Raw genomic sequence first — 18,213 nt, 5'->3', positions numbered from 1 at the left:
AAAAAGCGGACGAAATCGCCGTCTGTTTGGGTCGGCCCGTTGGAGTTGCTCTAAATAACAGATAAGTCAATATCTCCATCAGTTTGTGTACATGATGCTCATCACGGACAGGTCAAGTGTCCTACCTATCAACATCAGGATTCAGGAGTATACTATCTCGAAACGGGATTTTGTCCCACTTTATATATAAAGCAACATCATAAAGTACACGGCGAGACGATACAATGTGGTGAGGAGGCCCCCAACAAAACAGATCAAAGGATATACAAATTAAAAGTCTAGAACTAGCGTAACACCTCACTGAGGCCCAACCGGGAACATCAGGAGTATACTATAAAGTGGCACAACATGCAGTCACTTAAGTGGGGCTGATGGAGCATCCATTAATTATTATCCTATTCCTATATATGTAGGAAACACACATAGTTTGTGGTTATGTGAATGTGACGTTAGTGGTTGTGCATCTAACCTGTTCTCTCGTAAAACTCCTTTTTTCATTCCATTTATATTCTACTTTATCTCCATCCATGCATATATGTGTACATATGTTTGCGCAAGCTTGAAACTAGCATTTGCTCAATCACAAATTACATATTCGTGGGCATAGTGTTTCTAAGTTTCTTTCCTATCTTCAACCCAAACGGGCAGGTGGCAGAATCAATGCACGAGCAGTCGTCTTTCAGAACAAATTCCCTACTACACTCCTGCCCGCCTTATTACCTGATGCAGGAAGGCACTTGCTCACTACCAAAGCAGAGCCAACCCTCGCAAAAACATTTTTTTTTTGAACGGTCGCCGGGGGGAGAGCTTCCCCACCTGAATATATTACCACTCAAAAGAGGTTGGAGAAATACAGCAGTAGTATTGTTACAAATTCAGCTAGAAAGGATTGCAGAGGAGAGGAAGTGAAGCCACTGCCTAGCATAGTTACTGTCTTCATGTTTTCTGAACCGGAAAACCCAGAAAGAGAAGTCTGCTACAATATTTCTTAGTGTTGTTCTGAGAGAGTGGTCTTCGTTCCTGAATACTAGAGCGTTTCTCGAGTCTCATAGTTTCCAAGCAACTGTCAAGGCCATCGATGGCTAGATGTTCGGGTTGAGGCCCTGAATCAGCGGGTGTTGGTGAAGAGCAGTGAGGGAGACTGAGGCAGACAGGCCCAGGCTAGACCAAACTTGTGTTGCGTAGGAGCAAGTAGAGATGAGGCGGAGAGCATCCTCATACGGGTCTTGACATCTTGGACAAGCAGCGGATTGAGCAACATGTTTATGAAACATGTTGGCCTTCGCAAAACATTTGATGCATCAGGTCGCAGTGTTGCACATCACAAGCACTCTCGCTCACCCGCATATACCTTCCCATCCCCGTCTTAATTTAGCCATCCACACTACTACAAAGGCACATTACAGACAGGTAGAAATCCACATCACAGACAGATTTCTATGCCATCTAGGATTTAAGGTGTAATGATCACAGACGCATGATATATTTCTATATATTTTTTTCTGGTTCAGGGGGATGTTAGGTGGATACATATTCTTCCAAGCAGCCCAAGAATCTATCTTCGCTAGTTCTGCTGAAGAAATCGACGTGGATAATGATTAAGCCACTCTCTCACTTCCTATTTACATGGCGTGCTTATTATTTGTGATTGAACTTCGAGCATCATTTTTACTAATAAAATATTTACTATATGTTATAAACATTATACCGTTGAAACTATTTTTAATATGAATTGAATGGTATAATGTTTGTGACATATGCATGATGCATTCGATTGGTCAAACTTGAACTTCAAAATATGTAAATGTTACATAAACAATGGTGGAGAGAATACTACACTATCTCGGAACGTTCATATTTGAAAACGGTTTAGATGAAGGAGTATCCTAGTCGGTTTCCCAACTGGCTGAAATAATATGTATTATTAACTCCGATGGTCTTCAGCCGGATGCCAAAACCTACATCAATAGAGTGTTTTGTAGTAGTGCTGACTTGCTTATAAAACCACTTAAGGTAATGCGGCGCGTCACTGGAAGCAACTCACTTCAGGTTTGCTGCCAGTGTCCTTTCCACTTCAAAAGGACCCTTTGGCATTATTTTTTTGTGGCTAGATGACAACCTATGGGGACCAGAGGAGAGGATCTAAGAGCATCTCTAGCAGACCCTGTATAACATGTCAAACCCGTAAAATAACCGTTTTTTATAGTTTCAGTTGAAAAAACCGACCCGAGCAAACCCCTTAAAATTGTCCGACCCTTAAATTTTTTTACAGGGCCCTGTGAACACATGCCCGAGACCCGTGTATATTCAGTTTCGGAGGCAATTTTGCCAGGGCCCCGAATACCAGTCAACGCTAGCAGTTGGAGAATTTCAGCTCCTGCCGACGCCTCAAAGCTCGCCGCCTGCAGTGACCGCACCGCCGCCTCCAGGCCGCCGCGCCCGTCTGCCCGGACGCCGCCTGTCGATGCGAGCAAGCTAGCTAGCTGAGTCCGGCCGCACGCGCCCGGATGCCGCCCTGGCCTCCGCCTGCGTGTCGTGGCCGTCCAGCGTCTCCCTCGTCCGTTCGTCCGCCGGCCTCCGCTCTGGCCGTGTCTTCCTCGTCCGCACGTTGGTCGGCGCTTGATTTCAAATTGGCGTGAGGAAGAGGAAGAGGAAGACTTATATTCAGAGAATATATTTTTTTACAGGTTGATTATACGGGGTCTGTTCGACCGCCGCACGCTTCAGCCCGTAAAACTGATTTTCCGTGAACTGTAAAAGCGATTTAAGGGTCCGCGATATAAGAGGTTTGCTAGAGATGCTCTTATAAGGTATCATCGGATGTATCATCTGTTTACTTCACTACGGCAGATATTCATGGATGCTTGTCACAGAAGTAAAGCATAGATGCTCTCCTGCTCAGGAATTAGCATCCTAAAACTAATATATTCCAGCGGAGTGTTTAAAGCTATCCCAACTAAGATATTCCCCTATCCATTATTGTGAGAAATTCGGTCTTCCCCACTGAATCAGGGCATTCTACACAAGATTCTTCGTACTATTAAGGAATAGAGACAGGCGCATGAATGCATCTAGACATGTTATGTGATTCTAACCGAACTAGATAAGAAGGAATATATATACTGGTTGTTTCTACAATAAACTAACGGACCTGCAAAGGAAAATGAGAAAAAAAAAGACATGAGAACTAATAATAAATTAAGATAACAAACACTATAAATATAGGGAAATTTTAACAGGCACGCGTGTGCCAGTTAGTCGTAACAGACCCCCGGGAGACAAGTCGGGCGTGTGACCCATCCACCCTGAGCACCGCACTTCAACTTCTTAGAGAAATTGTAGTGTATTAAGATATAACTATTAGTTTTAATATGTTTAATCTGCAAAGGATGAGTGGAACAATATGCATTCTTAATAAATTGGCAGGAGGATTAACCTGTATTTTGACTAGTATAGACCCGTATATTAGTAGAAACCATTATTTGAAAAAAAAAGGAGCATGAAATGAAAGCGGTGCCATATTTGATGAACTGAGTTTTTTTTTTTTTCAAAAAGAGGGTACCATATACTTTTTTTTTAGGAACAGCGCACTTTATTTAACTCATAATGATAGTAGGAATACAAAGACCAGCAGGTGGCTCGAGCCTCGAGCAACCAAAGATGTCGCCCAGATTCTAAACTAGTAGCATATCTAGCTATGCGATGAGCCTCCTTATTGCATGTGCGCTGTTCGTGGCTAAATTCACTAGCCTGAAACTTGCTACGTCGGTCTTGAATCTCCCTCAAAACCATACAGTAGCTTCCAAACTGGATAGTTGCTTGAAGATCATTGATGACTCTCAGACAGTCTGAAGCAACCTTGAGCTTGCTTAACATGAGATCTTCAGCGAGAACTAGAGCTTCTCGGCATGCGTAGGCCTCAAGTCAGGGGCAGCGCGAGGGGTCTTCTTGGGTATTCGGTTGAATACCTAAGATTTTGATAAACCATTGAAATTTTATATAAAACAAGCGATTTTTTTTGCAAAACAGTGATGATTTGTGCAAAATGAATACCCTCCTCCAAAATGAATACCCACCCTCCAGAACCTGGCGCCGCCACTGCCTCAAGTGTGGCCGGGTCTGTTACCCCTTCATAAACTACTGCTGATGCCCCTCTAAAAACACCCTGATCATCCCTGCATATAACACCGACAGCACCTTTATTTATGGATTTTGACACAGCACCATCTGTGTTTATTTTGGTAGTTCCCAGGGGAGGTGGGATCCAACGGTCAATCCCCCTCACACCAGCACTAGATGCAATCGCTGGTTTATTTGTCGCGATAATATTCAGATCCGTCAGATATCGCTGTATAAACATGTGGGTGGACAACGGGCTCTGAAACTCCTGCTCGTGTATGGCCTCCCGCCTTGCCCACCATATAGCCCAAAGGGTCACAATAACTTGCACGAACTGATCACTTCCGAGAGTGTTGCTGACTCCAAACAACCATAGTTTCGCATCAGTTGTTTCATCAGTTATCAGAGGTATAGTGGTGTCATCCTCCCGAAGTGCCCATACTGATTTTGCCATGTTGCAATCCAACAGAGCATGCCTCCATGAGTCTGTCCCGGCTTGGCAAATAACACATGTTGCCGTGGTCGCCATACTACGTCGCGCCCGCTCCTGTACCGTCGGAAGAGACGAGCGAGCGAGTCTCCAAGCGAACGTCCGCAGCTTTGGCGGGACTTTGACACGCCATAGCTTCCTCCAATTGTTCTCCTCTTGCTTGACATCTGAGGGTTCAGTTTCCCCTTTCAACCATGCCTCTCGTCTCCTCTTTGTTTCAACAAATAATTTATATGCAGATCGAACAGTGAACGACCCAGATTTTTCATAGTTCCACGCCCAGAAATCTTGTTGAGCAACATGGGATATAGGTATCTGACGAATCAGCTCTGCGTCCATGGGCAGAAAATTGGCATTCAAGACTTGCATATTCCATGTTCTCATGGCAGGACAAATTAATTCAGAGACAAGCTCCGGCGGGTTTGTAGCCGTGCAGGACACTGGCCTCATGTTATAATCCCGTGGGATCCAGTTATCATTCCACATATTAGTGCTAGACCCATCTCCAATCCTCTTGATTAGTCCCATCTTCAACATATCACGCCCTTCGCAGATTGAACGCCACACCTGAGATGAGTTTGATCCCACTTGAGTTGAGAGGGTACCATATACGAGCCCACCCACTGAACAGTGCAGCACAGCCGAGCCCAAACTCTAGGGAAAGCCAGCCCCGACAGCACACCACCCGAACCCAGAACAGGTCCACCACGCACCAGGCCGTTACCACCCCACGGCCCACACGACCCAGGGCATCCACCACAGTGCGTCGACGACCCCAGCCCACCGTATCCAGGCAAGAAGCCCTGATCCGGGACACCGTCCCACCTCCTCAAAGCATTTTCAACAGCCGCGCCAAACTAGCACCGTACCGCAAAATTATCCGTTTTAGAGCGCGCACAACCGGTATAGTTGCTCCAGCGGGCGCGCAAAAACAGCGCGTGCGGCATATGTAGTTCAGCACGCGGGCCGAAACTCAATCGCGCGCCGCTTATTTGCTGCGTCCGCTCTCCCGTGCTGGACTCTCGCGCACTCGCTCACAACTCCTACCCCCCATCTAGCCGCGCCGCAGCCGCCGCCCGCGCCACACTGCGACCGTTCCGGCGCTTCCCCGGCCTATCCCCACGCCGCGGCGGCTTCTCCGCCTCCCCTGTAGTCCAGCCGTCCCTCGCGCGCGTTCGTCCTCCGACGAACAGCGCCCGAGCGCTCGCTGCCGCTCGGCGCCCGCAAGGTGTTCGACAAAACACCTACAAGGTATGTATTGCTCAAACTTCATGAATTTGGTGCATGTTGATTGTAGTTTTTATAGCATAGTATTGAACATTGTAGATGAGTTCGTCGTATGATTCTTCTGAAGAAGAATTTGATATGGAAGAGGAGGAGGATCTTGCAATGACCCTAGCTATGCATATCAATAAAAAACCGAAGCATGGTGGTTCGGTTATGGGTCAGCAGAAAATTTGGAGAGATAGGATCGATGCCCATAACAGATTGATGAGGCACTATTTCGTGGAGAATCCCACATACCCGGAGTCGTATTTTCGTCGCTGGTTTAGGATGAGCACCGACTTGTTCAGGCGCATTGCAGAGAAAGCCATGACCGGTTTTCTCAGTAAAGGAGGAATGCCGCCGGAGAGCTCGGGCATAGCACCTTTCAGAAGGTGACAGCCGCTTTGCATATGTTGGCATACGGTATCCCGGCTGATTTAGTTGATGATCACTTGGCTATGGGTGAGAGCCAAGCCATCATGTGTGTCAAGCGCTTCGCAGTCGGAATTGTGCAAGTGTTTGGCGAGGAGTATTTGAGATCTCCCAATGCTGAAGATGTCTCAAGGCTATTGGCGATGAACAAAGCTCGCGGCTTTCCTGGCATGCTTGGCCCAATAGATTGCATGCATTGGAGTTGGAAGAATTGTCCAAAGGCATGGCATGGGCAATTCCACGACCAAAAAAAAGGGTTCCACTATAATCCTTGAAGCGGTGGCCGATCAAGAGACTTGGATTTGGCATGCATTCTTTGGAATGCCTGGATCTTTGAATGACAACAATGTTGTCAACCGGTCACCACTGATGAATAAGATTGTAAATGGTGAGTTGCCACCGGTACAGTTTGTAGCAAATGGCCGTACATACAACTATGGCTTCACCACGACCTAGGGCTACCGCCCTAGCGCACCAGCACGGACACGGGCTAAATCGCCACCGCAAGGCCTGGACGTGCCCGGATTGATGCGCCACCGGGCCGGACCAGCACGCCGAACAACCCCGACGACCTAGGAGAGCCGTCGCCGCCTCACCGCGAGGACGCATCCACCTCGACACGAGCAAGCGTGGCCTCACCACGAGGTTGCGGTCACCACGCCACCAACCAGCGCCAGGACCTGACGTGCACGCGCGCCTGTGGAGCACCCCGCCGCCACCTTCCTCTAGGCCGTGCGGGATTAGCCGGCAACACCTCCGGTGGCGGTGAGACGGGGAATGGAAGCAGAGGCCAGCAACAACGCGAGTTAGGGTTCCCTGTGTCGCTAGAGGACGGCAACGCGGGGGTGAGGTGGGGAAAGTAGTTAAAATGCAGTCGTTCTGAATTAATGCTCTAAAATTAATGTCACTGTTCCTTGAATTCAATAAAAAAATAGGCTATGAACTGTACTCTTGCCTTACTGAAAACAACAGTGCCATCATTTGGTTTATGGTACCGTAAATCAGAATCAATAATAATTTATACTATTGAAGAGAGCTTCGTACTAACCCCACTACTTTAGCAATTGGTTTAATTTGAGATTGGGAACCGTTTAATCACAGTTTTACATTCATCTTTAGAGGGTGAGACAACCAATCTCTAAATCATTACTTGGCATGAATCTCTCCAATCCATCTATCTGGCTTCCAACTATTCTTTAATTAGGAATTACCTTTGCATCGTGGAATCACTCTTCTATGGCAAGCTCCTAATTAACTTTTAGATAAAGTTCACGAATTCTTCTTCCACCCTTATTTCTGTCTACTCAGAGTGGTTGCTGCGTTGCTCTCTTCCAATTTGCATCATGGGATGCGTCCGCCCAGCCCTAGCTTTTCTGGATTGTACATATATCCTAGGTAAAAGGAGAAATAAAATCTACTTCTCTAGATATTCAAAATGAGGTTCGTACTAACACATGCTCTTGGGTAAAACGTAAATTCACAACAAAGAATTCGAAGAAAAAAATCCTTACTATTTCGGTGTGTTAATGCTCAACATATTCTTTTAGAAAGAACTCTATGGAAAATGATTTGAACATTTATTTATTTTCATGCCCTATTGGTCACCCCTCTCCCCGTCTTTCCCCTTACTCCAAAAAACATTTCGTGTTTAATTTTAGATCGATTACTATTACTCTTATTGCATGAACACTGAATATATGCGTAAGCATATTTGATCCAACTTCTAGGTTAATTCAAATTTGTCAAATATTTATATCATCTTTTTTCATTGTAGACGGGTGCGGCAACATGCGCTTTTATGTTCTAGTCCATATTACAACATACAACACAAAAGCTATGTAGTACACACATAACCGAAAACTAGCCTATACTACTCGTTGCCGTTGCCGGAGATGTATATGACCTCCGCGTCAACACTCCCGGGCGGACCGACCTCCTTGTCCTTGGCTGCCACCCGCTACTCCAGCTCCTAGTAAGACTCCATGTTTGCGAAGTGGGCGCCATTCCGCGCACGTGCCTCGCGAAGGAAGCAGCGGTTGCCTCCACCTTTGTCTCGTAGCGGATGGAGTCGACGATGGCCCGCTGCTCCGCCGGCTCCTCCGCTTGGACGACCCAGTCCGCCAATGCCTCGGCCATGCCAAAGCCGGCTGCTAAAGGCAGCGGATTTGTGTTGCCTTCATCCTCTTCCTCCTACTACGGATCTTCCTTTGCCATGTCCATGTCCGACGCTTGCTGCTGCTCCTGTCCTGACTCCGGCGACTCTGGTGGCAGGCCGATTGTAATCTGGGCTTTGCGCTTGACCCGGATCTCCTCTAACGCCTCCAATTGCCGCTCCGAGTGAGCATGGTGTATGTGGTGAGCCGCTATCGGGCCATGACTACCGACAGACGGCGAGTGGATTGGACGGTGGTGGCGCAGAGGGGAGGGATAGTGGAAATTGGATGGGCTAGGGTTGGGGTGTCGCAATTTGCTTTTTTTTAACCTTTTTTCAAATTAATTAACTTTTTCCAAATTAGGAACCTTTTCAAAACCTCATAACATTTTTTAAAAATCTATGAACTTTTTTTTGAATCCGCAACTTATTTTCCAATGCATGACCATTTCCATATCTGTAAACTTTTTAAATTTTGTGAACTTTACAAAATCTGCAAAAAGATAATTTTCAAAATCCATGAATTTTTTATACTTTTTGAACTTTTTTCATATGTTGCACTTTTTTGTAATTTGTGAAATTTTTTAAGTTTGGTTTATATTCAGTGTTACAATTTTTTCAATTATTTTTAAAAGTCAATGGTTGATGGATAACTGGTCAACGACCATAAAGTCCAAGTGTGAGCCTTTCAATCGTCCACCTAGAAATCCAACGAAGGTCTACTTATCAACCCACGAGGAATAGCTGGGACGGCCCATCACGCAAACGCGGACCAATTGGCTTAAGTGGCGCTCAATGCGCTGGTTAAGACCTCTCAAGGAGGATAGAGTATGTCCTAGGGCAGCCCTATCTCTCGCCTTCAGCAAGTCCTGAAACAAAGAAAAAAATGGAAAAAAATGGTGAAACATTTGAAAAATACACTCTCAAGGAGGATAGAGTATGTCCTAGGGCAGCCCTATCTCTCGGCCGCCCTTCATAAGGGAAATAAAATAAAAAATAAATCAAAAAACAAAGAAACAATGTATAAATGGAGAATAAAATGGAATATGAAAAATGGAGAATAAAATGAAAATTTTATTACTATATACCAAAAACGTGTACAGAATAACAATGAAACCTAGAGAAAAAATGAAAGAGAACAAATGAAAAACAAGAAAAGAAGCAAACAAAACCAGAGGAAAATAAGGAAAAGAAAACACTAGTGAAAACCAAGAAAGAAACAGAAAAAAACAAAGAAGAAGAAGAGCCAATAAAAACTAGGGAATAAACATATAAAATGAAGACAAGAAAAAAATAAAAGAGAGAAAGAAATGAAGAAAAAGCAGTAGAAAAAAGAAAAATAAAGGAAAAACAAATAGAAAACCGCCTTCTTTCCTTTAATTTGTATACGCGTCCTAGTAGTAAAACACGACCTAATAGGTGTGATAGGTTGCGAAGTGGCTAGCGTGTTACGTGGGAACCAATCGGTTCGGGGATTGATCCATGTCAGCGCTCTTTTTTTCTTCTTTTGTTTAGTAATCGAGAAGCAATAACGTGCGTGGAAGGCACCGATCGAGGATCTCCTCAAGCGCTTGGACCTGCAGGAGGACGAAGAGGATAATTTCGTCTGGGAGGAGGAATTCCAGGAGGATCAAGTGGCGGCAAAGTGGCTGGCGATTGCGAAAGTCCACACAGATAAGGGGTTCAGTCCATCCGCTCTGTACTCTGATATAAGATCTGCTTGGAATCCGGCAAAGAAACCACGTTGGCGTAGGATTGAAGATAACCTGTTCACGGTACAGTTTGGCTATCTGGGTGATTGGAACACGGCGATGAACATGGGACCATGGCTCTTCCACGACCATGGGCTCCTGATCGCAGAATATGATGGGTTTACGAATCCAACATCTGTGGTACTTAACAAAATAGTGGTCTGGGCGAGAATCTTGAAGTTTGCCTGATAATTATCTTATACCTGCAGCAATCAGAGGGATGTGTAGGAAGATGGGAAAGATTGTAGAGATTCAGACTACTCTTCCGGCAGGTTTTGCAGGCGAATTTGTTCGGGTCAGAGTGGAACTCGATGTCACAAAGAAGCTGATTCGGTTTGTTGGGATCACAAAACAAGAAGTCACAGACTATTACCAAGTGCAATATGAGAAGCTACCGATTTTCTGTGGGCAGTGTGGTCTGATGGGACACTGGTACCAAGAGTGTGGTACAGGGGAACATGATGTTTCCAAGCTTGAGTGGGGAGATTTCCTACTAGCAGACGGTGGTAGAGGCCGAGGGAGAGGCCGTGGTAATGGACGGAATACGGGAAGAGGTAGAGGTGGTGCTGGAAGAAACGGGGATGGTTTTGGAAGGGGCCGTGGCAGAGGTGAGCATATCCCTACCACAGGCGCTATGAACATGAACATGATGGAAAACAGTTCAATATTTTACATGTGAGGTCCATGCAGGGCTCTTTCTGACCCCCGCGTCGCTCCGCTCGGGCGACTCGGGGGGAACATCGCCAGTCGCCGGCGGCCCCCTCTCCTACGCCTCCTCTCCTCCGCCGCTGCCGCTGGCCTTGCCGCGGTGGCGGCGGCCCCTTGCCTCCGAAGGTGGCTCGGGGAGATCCCGCGGCAGACACGTGGTGGCCGGGTGGCCGCGGTCGCCTTGGTGGCGAGCTCGGGCTCGAAGCCGTGGGGCGCGGGGCGCGCGTGGGGAGCAGGGTGGCGTCGAGGTGTCGCGAGGCCTGCTCGCCGGCGCCTGGGGGTGGCACGCGAGCGCGTTTCCCTCTGCTGCGGATCTGGCCGGCGCGCTGGATCTGGGCCAGCGGGCAGCTGTGGCGTCGGGGGCTTCGGTCCCTTGCGTCGATGTGGTGGTCGCGCCGTCTGCGGCCGCACGGGCGGCGTGGGGCGCGGGGCCAGGCCGCTGGCTTGCCACTTCCTCTCCTCCCGGCCAGATCCAGGTCGGGGGCGGCAAGGTTTCCTCCTCTGCTCTCGACCTGCGACGGATCTTTTGCAACCCCTGTCGCTGCCTTGCTCAGTTCCACCTCCTGCTGATTCGGCGGTCTGGTGGTTCGACTGGCAGGCGCTCGGTCTCTGTCGCCACTCAAGGTTGTTGCCCCTGTGCGGTGGTGGTTCCGGTCTCAGCAGTGCCGCGGCTCAGCAGAAGGGTGGTGAGGATGATGGCTATGGGCGAAAGCTCTGTGTCGGCCTCTGTCGGCACCGGCGGCAGCGACGCACTGTTGTGTCGGATCCCTCCTTGGAGGTGCCGTTGTATGATGCCTTGTTTCCTCGCTCACTCTGTTTGTTCTCCGGGTGAAAGCCTTAGATCCAGCTCCTGGATCGGACAGCGGCGGTGTCCTCGACGTCGTTACCACCTTGGTGGCGCCTGTCTTCGGAGACGCTGCTCAATGCTGCTTGCCTGAGGGTTGGGGTGGTGCTTGGCTGGTTTGAGGTTGGTGGTCGGTGGTGGTGGTGCGGCCAATCTGGGGTCGACGGTGGTGTGTGTCGTGGTTGAGTGCTCTCTTGGTGCGTCTCTGCTAGGCGGTGCCCTACAGCTACGCCAGTGGCACATAGGTGTTGTGGCGTCGTCTCGGCCTCGTGCAACCTTTCGAATGTACCCCCGACACAGGTGGTGTCGTGGCGTTGTGCAGTCTCGGTTGTGTGGAGCCTTTCGATTGCGTCGATGGTGCAGTGTCGTGGTTTGGTCTGCTTGGCGATGCCCTTCGACTACGCTGGTGGCACACAGGTGCCGTGGCGTCGTCTCGGATCCGCGTGTCCCTTCGAATGTGCCTCGTGATACAGGTGGTGTCACGGCGTTGTGCAGTCTCGGATGCGCGGATCCTTTCGATTGCGTCGACGGTGCAGTGTCGTGGTTTGGTCTTGGCTGGCCGATGCCGTTCGCCTCCATCCTATGTGCTCTTTGTTGTGTCTCCCTCCCTGTACCCCATGTATGCGTGTTGTGGCGTGTTTTTTTGCTTTTCTCTTCTTCTCTGTGCCCCCTGTAATTCCGGTTCACTTGAACCTATCCTGCGACAGGCTGCAAAGTCTTATAGGCAAATAAATACAATTCAGGTGGGGAAATCTCCCCCTCGGTGAAAATTCAAAAAAAAACATGAACATGACGACCAGCTGGCGCCATAATGCTCTGTTTAATGGAGGGACCCAAAACTTGGATTCAGAGGTTAACACTACAGAGAGGATTGTGACAGATCATGAAAACGCAGGAATGGAGGTGGGGTCAACTTCTATGAATCTGTTGGGTAAGCGTTCAGCATCTGATTCTTTGGCAGAAAAGTTGGGGCCAAACTCAACTCTTGCATTAATCCCGGTGGAAGGGCAGGCACTGCCAAAGCCCTCGGTGGTGACTGATCTTGTGGATCGAATTGAAAAAGATAGTTCGGGGGAGAATAAGGAGGAGAAGGCCATCACACCTCAAAAGAACCTCAATAGGAAGAAACTGAGGATTGTGGATGGTGGTGCAGTAGACAACTCTGATGGTGCTAAAACTCATGAGATATCGGCGTCCTCCCGCGAGGAGGATGTTCGGATGCAATGAAAATCATATCTTGGAACTGCCGGGGGCTTGGGAACGCCCCAGCGGTTCGAGCTTTGCTGGATGTCCAGCAAAGATACCTCCCCGATGTGATGTTCTTGTCGGACTCACCTCGATAGCTATCCGGCTGAGGGTTTACGAAGAAGACTGAAAATGGATCAGAAATTCGTCTGCATGAGTGATGGAAGGAAAGGAGGTTTGATCCTCTTCTGGAATAATAATGTGAAGGTCCATAAACTAGCCCTTGATGCGATGTTTATTGATGTAAGGATTGAGGACAGCAATAATGTGTCATGGAGACTGACTGGTATGTATGGAGAGTTTAAGTGGGCAAACAAACATCTAACATGGAGCCGGATGAGACAGCTCCATCAAAATAATAACCTCCCCTGGCTCTTGATAGGTGATCTCAATGAGATTCAGTTTGTGCATGAAAAAGAGGGGGGTAACCCTCGTCCTACGCAATATATGCAAGCTTTCCAGAATGCTATAGAGGACTGTCAGCTTCATGATCTAGGTTTTCTTGGGGATAAGTTTACTTGGCGAAGAGGAAGAATACGTGAGAGACTAGACAGAGGTCTTATTAATGATGCATGGGAGGATCTATTCCCTCACGCGGCCTTGGAGAACCTAGAATGCAACCATTCAGATCACCGACCGCTCTTGGTTAACACAAATTACTATGTGTTGGGGAACGTTGCAGAAAACAAAAAAAATTCCTACGTTTCACCAAGATCAATCTATGGAGTCAACTAGCAACGAGAGGAGAGTGCATCTACATACCCTTGTAGATCGCCCGCGGAAGCGTTCAAGAGAACGGGGATGAGGGAGTCGTACTCGTCGTGATCCAAATCACCGAAGATCCTAGCGCCGAACGGACGGCACCTCCGCGTTCAACACACGTACGGTCAGCGTGACGTCTCCTTCTTCTTGATCCAGCAAGGGGGAAGGAGAGGTTGATGAAGATCCAGCAGCACGACGGCGTGGTGGTGGATGCAGCAGTCACCGCAGCAGGGCTTCGTCGAGCTTCTGCAAGAGGGAGAGGTGTAGCAGGGGAGAGGGAGGCGCCAAGACTTCAGGGTGTGGCTGCCCTCCCTCCTGCCCTTTATATAGGCCCCCTTAGGGGTGCGCCGGCCCTAGGAGATGGGATCTCCTAGGGGGGGCGGCGGCCAAGGGGGTGGAGTGCCCCCCAAGGCAAGTGGAGGCGCCCCCTCCCCTAGGGTTCCCAACCGTAGGCCCATGGGGGGCCCAAGGGGGGCGCACCAGCCCACTATGGGGCCCTCCGGGATGGGTGGCCCCACCCGGTGGACCCCCGAGACACTTCCGGTGGTCCCGGTACAATACCGTTGACCCCAGAAACTCTCCCGATGGCCGAAACTGCACTTCCTATATATAATTCTTCACCTCCGGACCATTCCGGAACTCCTCGTGACGTCCGGGATCTCATCCGGGACTCCGAACAACTTTCGGGTTACTGCATACTCATATCTCTACAACCCTAGCGTCACCGAACCTTAAGTGTGTAGACCCTACGGGTTCGGGAGACATGTAGACATGACCGAGACGACTCTCCGGTCAATAACCAACAGCGGGATCTGGATACCCATGTTGGCTCCCACATGCTCCTCGATGATCTCATCGAATGAACCACGATGTCGAGGATTCAAGCAACCCCGTATACAATTCCCTTTGTCAATTGGTACGTTACTTGCCCGAGATTCGATCGTCGGTATCCCAATACCTCGTTCAATCTCGTTACCGGCAAGTCACTTTACTCGTACCGTAATGCATGATCCCGTGACCAGACACTTGGTCACTTTGAGCTCATTATGATGATGCATTACCGAGTGGGCCCAGAGATACCTCTCCGTCATATGGAGTGACAAATCCCAGTCTTGATCCGTGTCAACCCAACAGACACTTTCGGAGATACCCGTAGTATACCTTTATAGTCACCCAGTTACGTTGTGACGTTTGGTACACCCAAAGCACTCCTACGGTATCCGGGAGTTACACGATCTCATGGTCTAAGGAAAAGATACTTGACATTGGAAAAACTCTAGCAAACGAACTATACGATCTTGTGCTATGTTTAGGATTGGGTCTTGTCCATCACATCATTCTCCTAATGATGTGATCTCGTTATCAATGACATCCAATGTCCATAGTCAGGAAACCATGACTATCTGTTGATCAACGAGCTAGTCAACTAGAGGCTTACTAGGGACATGTTGGTGTCTATGCATTCACACATGTATTACGATTTCCGGATAACACAATTATAGCATGAATAAAAGACAATTATCATGAACAAGGAAATATAATAATAATCCTTTTATTATTGCCTCTAGGGCATATTTCCAACAGTCTCCCACTTGCACTAGAGTCAATAATCTAGTTACATTGTGATGAATCGAACACCCATAGAGTTCTGGTGTTGATCATGTTTTGCCCTAGGGAGAGGTTTAGTCAACGGATCTGCGACATTCAGATCCGTATGTACTTTACAAATATCTATGTCTCCATCTTGAACATTTTCACGAATGGAGTTGAAGCGATGCTTGATGTGCCTGGTCTTCTTGTGAAACCTGGGCTCCTTGGCAAGTGCAATAGCTCCAGTGTTGTCACAGAAGAGTTTGATCGGCCCCGACGCATTGGGTATGACTCCTAGGTCGGTGATGAACTCCTTCACCCAAATTGCTTCATGCGCTGCCTCTGAGGCTGCCATGTACTCCGCTTCACATGTAGATCCCGCCACGACGCTCTGCTTGCAGCTGCACCAGCTTACTGCTCCACCATTCAACATATACACGTATCCGGTTTGTGACTTAGAGTCATCCAGATCTGTGTCGAAGCTAGCGTCGATGTAACCCTTTATGACGAGCTCTTCGTCACCTCCATAAACGAGAAACATGTCCTTAGTCCTTTTCAGGTACTTCAGGATATTCTTGACCGCTGTCCAGTGTTCCTTGCCGGGATTACTTTGGTACCTACCTACCAAACTTACGGCAAGGTTTACATCAGGTCTGGTACACAGCATGGCATACATAATAGACCCTATGGCTGAGGCATAGGGGATGACACTCATCTCTTCTATATCTTCTGCTGTGGTCGGACATTGAGCTGAGCTCAATTTCACACCTTGCAACACAGGCAAAACCCCCTTCTTAGACTGATCCATATTGAACTTCTTCAATATCTTATCAAGGTATGTGCTTTGTGAAAGACCTATGAGGCGTCTTGATCTATCTCTATAGATCTTGATGCCTAATATATAAGCAGCTTCTCCAAGGTCCTTCATTGAAAAACTCTTATTCAAGTAGGCCTTAATGCTGTCCAAAAGTTCTATATCATTTCCCATCAAAAGTATGTCATCTACATATAATATGAGAAATGCTACAGAGCTCCCACTCACTTTCTTGTAAACGCAGGCTTCTCCATAAGTCTGCATAAACTCAAATGCTTTGATCATCTCATCAAAGCGAATGTTCCTACTCCGAGATGCTTGCACCAGCCCATAAATCGAGCGTTGGAGCTTGCACACCTTGTCAGCATTCTTAGGATCGACAAAACCTTCCAGCTGCATCATATACAATTCTTCCTTAAGGAAACCATTAAGGAATGCCGTTTTGACGTCCATTTGCCATATCTCATAATCATAGAATGCGGCAATTTCTAACATGATTCGGACGGACTTCAGCTTCGCTACGGGTGAGAAAGTCTCATCGTAGTCAACCCCTTGAACTTGTCGATAACCCTTAGCGACAAGCCGAGCTTTATAGATGGTCACATTGCCATCCGCGTCTGTCTTCTTCTTAAAGATCCATTTATTTTCTATGGCTCGCCGCTCAACGGGAAAGTCAGTCAAAGTCCATACTTCGTTTTCATACATGGATCCTATCTCGGATTTCATGGCTTCCAGCCATTTGTCGGAATCCGGGCCCGCCATCGCTTCTTCATAGTTCGAAGGTTCACCGTTGTCTAACAACATGATTTCCAAGACAGGGTTGCCGTACCACTTTGGTGCGGAACGTGTCCTTGTGGACCTACAAAGTTCAGTAGCAACTTGATCTGAAGTTTCATGATCATCATCATTAACTTCCTCTCTAGTCGGTGCAGGCACCTCAGGAACATTTTCTTGAGTTGCGCCACTTTCCGGTTCAAGAGGTAATACTTCATCAAGTTCTACTTTCCTCCCACTTACTTCTTTCGAGAGAAACTCTTTCTCTAGAAAGGATCCATTCTTGGCAACAAAGATCTTGCCTTCGGATCTGAGGTAGAAGGTATACCCAATAGTTTCTTTAGGGTATCCTATGAAGACGCATTTTTCCGACTTGGGTTCGAGCTTTTCAGGTTGAAGTTTCTTGACATAAGCATCGCATCCCCAAACTTTTAGAAACGACAGCTTAGGTTTCTTCCCAAACCATAATTCATACGGTGTCGTCTCAACGGATTTTGACGGAGCCCTATTTAAAGTGAATGCGGCAGTCTCTAAAGCATAGCCCCAAAATGACAGCGGTAGATCGGTAAGAGACATCATAGATCGCACGATATCTAATAGAGTGCGATTACGACGTTCAGACACACCATTACGCTGAGGTGTTCCAGGCGGCGTGAGTTGTGAAACTATTCCACATTTTCTTAAGTGTGTGCCAAATTCGTGACTCAAGTATTCTCCCCCCACGATCTGATCGCAAGAACTTGATTTTCCTGTCACGTTGATTCTCAACCTCACTCTGAAATTCCTTGAACTTTTCAAAGGTCTCAGAGTTGTGTTTCATTAAGTAGAGATACCCATATCTACTCAAGTCATCAGTGAGGGTGAGAACATAAAGATAGCCACCGTGAGCCTCAACGCTCATTGGACCGCACACATCAGTATGTATGATTTCCAATAAGTTGGTTGCTCGCTCCATTGTTCCTGAGAACGGAGTCTTGGTCATTTTACGCATGAGGCATGGTTCGCACGTGTCAAATGATTCGTAATCAAGAGACTCTAAAAGTCCATCTGCATGGAGCTTCTTCATGCGTTTGACACCTATGTGACCAAGGCGGCAGTGCCACAAGTATGTGGGACTATCATTATCAACCTTACATCTTTTGGTATTCACACTATGAATATGTGTAGCATTACGCTCGAGATTCATTAAGAATAAACCATTCACCATCGGAGCATGACCATAAAACATATCTCTCATATAAATAGAACAACCATTATTCTCGGATT

Source organism: Triticum urartu, chromosome 7A (genome assembly GCF_056163025.1).
Source record: "Triticum urartu cultivar PI428250 chromosome 7A, HENAU_Tu73, whole genome shotgun sequence".
Classification (NCBI taxonomy): Eukaryota; Viridiplantae; Streptophyta; class Magnoliopsida; order Poales; family Poaceae; genus Triticum; species Triticum urartu.
This window is presented reverse-complemented; position numbering follows the sequence as displayed.